Consider the following 5,861-nt stretch of genomic DNA (forward strand, 5'->3'; position numbering starts at 1 on the left):
CGCTCCCGGCCGAATGAAAAACCTCTTCCTTCTTTAATCCGGTGTCTCAGGAGTTTTGTCTGCGGCTTGTCCTGCTACATTTCTGGGTTCCCTCACCGGGAAGCGAGCTGGTGATGCACGGAGGGTCGAGGCAGCCCCTCAGGCGGCTTATGCCTGCCCTGTAGAGCATCCCTGCGGGGGACTCTGGCCAGCTTGAGCGATGCGGATCCTCAGAGTGCTGCCGGGTAGGCGTCTGCCCCGGTGCGATGCCTCGCCTCCAAAGAGCAGTGCACAGCACGCCCCCGTGGAGGATCGGCACAGTGGCTGGACACTGGGAAGGAACTGGCACTTTCAGTCCGGACATCTGAAACTTGCTGAGACTGCTCTTTGGAACTTCCCCCACTCCGTTTGAGTGGAAGCGTGGCCTGATCACCCACGGCGTGCCTCTACCGGCACTTTGGTTTTGGTTTCTGACTTGACTTGAATTCATTGGTTGATACTTTGGTTTCGGTTTCGATTTTGACTTGACTTGAATTGCTTGATAAACAGGCCTGCCTTGATTGCCACTTTGGTCTTGCTCCTGATTTTGGTTTGGCTTAAATTGCTTGACGAACAGGTGTGCCCTTAACAACACTTTGGTTTTAGCTTTCATTTTGATTTAGTGTGAATTAGGTGACTGAGTGACCTTTTACCCTTTCCTTCTCGTAGGGTGAATGTTGTTTCGTCTCGAGAGAAACATAGGTCAGACACAAAGTAAGCCCACTCCGCTAGGAGCCCTCTTAAAAACGTTTCAAAAAGAAAAATAAAAGGAAAGTCATCAAGTCGTCACAACTTACCCTACTAAAATGCATGTTACAGAACCTTACAAAAGGTTTTGCAGGAGATTATAGAGTTCAGTTAACCCCCTAGAGGTCACGAACTCTGGGTGAATTAGAATTGCCCTCTTCTGCTGTTGGATGGCCCACGGAAGGAACTATAGGCAGAGCACAATTGGCCGTGTAGTTCAGGTGGTGACGGGGTCGGAGGACAGCCTGTGTACCTAGATCAAATTCCTTTATAGGGACTCATGGCGAAATAGATTATAGACAAAGCCAGCGTTAATTTAGCCCTGTTTAACAACTTTGTGCAAAATAGCCAAAAGTAAAAGTAAGAGCGGCTTCGCCGGCAGACACACAGTTTTTTTAAAAAGGGAGTCCCAGGAAACGGCAAGAGAAGCCAGTTTTTACGGGAGCCGCGAGAGATAACACAGATTCTTTCTCCATGTTTCCCAGCCTACCCCGCTTCACCGAGGCCAACAACCCCCTCAGAAATGAGATTCAGGAGCTGACACGCCCCAGGTCTCACCTCGAAGGGAAGGATCGGAGCCTCCAGAGGCCAAGGAAAGAAGTCGAGATAGTCAAGTGGGCCATCTCAGATCTGGTCTTACTCGAGCTCTGTAAATGCCTCTCAGGGAGATACGAGGACCTGTCTATTATAATGACCAGGCCCACATCCCGGGGGGAGGGGGGTGGGCAACAGACTTTCATCTATCAGCCCTTTTCAACCATTGAGCTACTAAACTGGGAACACCCTGAACCCACCGCCTTGCTCCCGACAGCTAGAGCCCTGTCGAGCATGACTGTGTAGAGGTGTTGGACTCCAGTGTACTCTAGCAGATCTGACCTCCGGGACCAGCCTTGGGCATCAGTACACTAGGAGCTATGCGTGGACGGGAACAGCTTCACCAACCCACGAGGGGAGAGATGTGCAGAATATGCGGTGGTAACCCTGGACGCTGTCGTTAAGCTGGGCTCATTGCTTTAATCCGGGCCTTAGAACTCGGTGAGGGTAAGACTGTAAACATTTACACTGACTCTCGGTATGCCTGTTTCACCCTCCAAGTGTATAAAGAAAAGAGCCTGTTAAACTCTAGAAAACAGGGAAAAGAGCAAAAGAAAAAGAAAGACTAAAAGCAAGTGTAAAGATAGAGAATCAAAAGAAAACAGGAGAGACAGACAGCAGTGCGTGGGCGGGGGCAGGGCCCGTGCCGTTTCTCGGGCCCCACCAGCTGGCCGTAGGAGCGTGAGAACGCGGGGGGGGGGGGGGGGGGGCGGAAAGCAGCATTGTGAGAGGCCGCGGACGTGGATGTAGACATGACCGAAGTCAAGTTAGGCAAGGATTCCAGAGCCGGACAAGGCTAGAGAGAGATTAATGTGCGAGATGGAAAAAAAAAAAAAAAAAGACTCTAGAAGGGTAAATGTTCAGAAGGCAATACAGGAAATGGCCAAGGCCGCAAGACAAAGAGGCCATCGGCCAAGGGCTGCTGCACCTTGGAGGAACCAGACACTCATCTGATCAGGCTGACAGGAGCTGAAGAATGTAAAGACTAGGGCAGACTAGGCACCTTCTCATTAGGCTCCCAGGAGCCCATGGTCACATTAGAAGTTACAAACAGCAAGACTCTGCCGTATCTGGATTCCAATTTCTCACTGAAGGCTCAGCCACTAGATACAGTGACAAAGGGGCGGAGTGGGGGTGGGGATGGGGGGAGGGGGGAACTCCTCCTCTAAGAAACTGAAACAGGAAAAAGAGCCATACCTTGTGAAAACTTGCTTATAGACTTTACAGGACTGCCCCCTGCTGGAGGCTAGTGCTTGTTTGCACCTTTTCAGGGTAAGTTACAGTTTTCCCCACCAGGACAGAAAAAGTACAAGAAGTGACTAAAGTACTGTTAAAAGACATTATCCCCAGGTTTAAGACTACCTCTGATTTTAAAGTCAGACAATAGGCCAGCATTTGTAGCTGTAGCTGGAATAGTGCAAGATTTAACAAGACTGTTAACAATACAACAGAGGTTACACGCAGCCTATCGGCCACAAAGTTCAACAAAAGGTGGAACGCATGAACTGGACACTCGAGCGAGCAGCTACTGGCGACCAAAAAACAAAACGAAAAAAAAAGGGTTGCCATATATAGATATAGATAGATAGACAGATAGATAGATAGATAGATAGATAGATAGATAGATAGATAGATGTATATATATATACACACACACACACACACACATACACACACACACACACAGATATAGATATAGATATAGATATAGATATAGATATATAGATATATGCCAGGAAATTCACTTAAGATAAAATCAGGTTTTTGCCTACGGTCCTCCTCCGAGTCAGGTGCACCCCTACCAAACAAACTAGGTATCTGCCCTGTAAGATTGTGTTCAGTTGGCCACCCGCAAATCGTAGGTCAAATAAAAGGTGACCTCCGGAAACTAAAGAAATTAACCTTTAAAAGGCAAATGCAGCCTTTCAAAATAGCCATACGAAGTGTTCATAATTAAATGAAGAAAAATAATGCCTACGAGCCTGACACCCATTTAAATCTAGGGACTCTGTTTAAAGTAAAACCTAATTTTTCTACAACCCATATAGGATGAGCCCTATACTGTAACCTTGTCCACTCCCACTGCTGTTAAAGTTGCAGGTGTTGCGTCTTGGATCCACCACAGTCAGCTAACACCGACAGCTCAGGACAAGTGGACCGGCTAACAGGACGCAGATCATCCAGCCCGGCTGATCCTGAGACGAGACCAAGCTGCTGCTGAGGACCACAAGCCCTGCTCTAGTCACACACCGGCAGCTGACTAGTCTATGCACGGCCGAAGCTTGAGGACTCATCAAGCAAGTCAATGTAGTTAAAAATCTTAAGACAGATAGTTTTCCTAGAATACTAACTGTTTTCCTATTGTTCTGTCGCTGTATTCAACCTTTTTCCCAGGTAAGGACCTCTTTCGTCCTTGCTGGATATGAATATGCTATACATTGCTTTGTTGTTGTTACCACCCCCCCCCCCCCCCACCCATAACCATGCTAGAAGAAACACCTATGTAAGGTGTCCCCACTGTACACGTACTGCTTAGGAAACCCAGACCCGTCCAGCCCAGCAACGATCGCAAGGTCTTTCAGTCATTCTTTAAACATATAAACCAGAAGTTACCAGAACCTCCTCCTTTAGCCAAAAATTTAAAAAATAAAAATAAAAAAACAGAAAAAAACCTATTTCCTCAGTAGGCTGAAAACATTGCTGGCAGCCTAGATGTTTCTTCATGTTATGTTGATAGAAGGGCTCACGTAAGAGACCAATGGCCTGGAGAAGCAGAAGGGTTAATGCCTCAAGATAACTTGACTTTAACCAACTCTTTCCCCAAACAGACGCCGCAAGTTCAAGCGTCGGGCTCGTAAAAACTTCTCTGATTAAAAAATACTGTTTTACTTGCTAAAAAAAGGTTTTAAGGCCCAGTTAAAAACTAACCTGCTTAAGACATGACAAAGTTAGTACATGTGCCTGTTCAGGTTTAACACAGGTTTGATCCTAGGTCTTCATTTAGAAAAGAGTTTCCAGCTGTAGAAAATGTAAAACCCTCACTGTAAGTGTATTACTTGTAATAGAAACTTGCTGGCCGGGCGCGGTGGCTCAAGCCTGTCATCCCAGCACTTTGGGAGGCCGAGACGGGCGGATCACGAGGTCAGGAGATCGAGACCATCCTGGCTAACACGGTGAAACCCCGTCTCTACTAAAAAATACAAAAAAACTAGCCGGGTGAGGTGGCGGGCGCCTGTAGTCCCAGCTACTCAGGAGGCTGAGGCAGGAGAATGGCGTGAACCCGGGAGGCGGAGGCTGCAGTGAGCTGAGATCCGGCCACTGCACTCCAGCCTGGGTGACAGAGCAAGACTCCGTCTTAAAAAAAAAAAAAAAAAAAAAAAAAAGACCCAAAAAGTAAAAATGAAAGGGAACCCGCCCACTAATTAGTGAAAATTCTCAAAGTGGGGGATGAGGAAGGAGACCTCTACTGCTCCTGCTGCCCTCCTCCCCCCACCTTGCCTAGTTCACAAGACAGGAGGAAAGAGAGAAAGCAAAACGTTAGAAACAAACAAAAGTCAGATAAATAGCCAGACAACCTTGGCACCACCACCAGGCCGTAGGAGTTAAAAAAAAAAAAAAAAAAAGTAATACTAATAACATCGGCCCCTGACCTAAACTACTTGTGTTATCTGTAAATTCCTGACACTATGAAAAAAAGGGTTGTAAAACTTTTTGTTCTGTCTGTCCTTCCTTCCTTCCTTCCTTCCTTCCTTCCTTCCTTCCTTCCTTCCTTCCTTCCTTCTTTCATCCCACCTCGGCCTCCCAAAGTGCTGGGATTACTGGCGTGAGGCACCATGCCTGCTTGGCCTAAAGAGACACCTATTGAAAGTAAGACATAGAGAGCTCCTTGCAGTGATCTGATTGATTGCTTGACTGATTTACAGACGGCGTCTCACTCTGTCACCCTGGCAGTGGTGCCATCAAAACCAAACTCACTGCAGTGTGGACGCTCCTGGACTCAAGCGATCCTTCCACCTCAGCCTCCAGAGTGTAGTGCCTGGGACCATGGGGCACGCGCCACTGTGCCCAGATGATTTTCAATTTTTATTGTTTTATTTTTCTTTTTCCCGAGACAGAGTTTCGCTCTTGTTGCCCAGACTGGAGTGCAATGGCGCGGATCTCGGCTCACCGCAACTTCTGCCTCCCGGGTTCAAGAGATTCTCCTGAGTCTGCCTCCCGAGTAGTAGCTCGGGTTGCAGGTATGCACCACCACGTCTGGTTGATTTTGTATTTTTACTAGAGACGGGGCTTCTACCATGTTGGTCAGGCTGGTCTCCAACTCCCGACCTCAGGTGATTCTCCCTCCCCGGCCTCCCAAAGTGCTGGGACGGCAGGCGTCAGCCGCCGCGCCCGGCCTTCCTTTTCAAATGTTTTTGCACAGACAGGGTCTCATCATGTTGTTGCAAGCCTTCTGCCCCGGCGTCCCAAAGTGCTCGCGTGACGGGCGTGAGCCACTGCGCCTG

This window comes from Macaca fascicularis, chromosome 10 (assembly GCF_037993035.2).
Source record: "Macaca fascicularis isolate 582-1 chromosome 10, T2T-MFA8v1.1".
Classification (NCBI taxonomy): domain Eukaryota; kingdom Metazoa; phylum Chordata; class Mammalia; order Primates; family Cercopithecidae; genus Macaca; species Macaca fascicularis.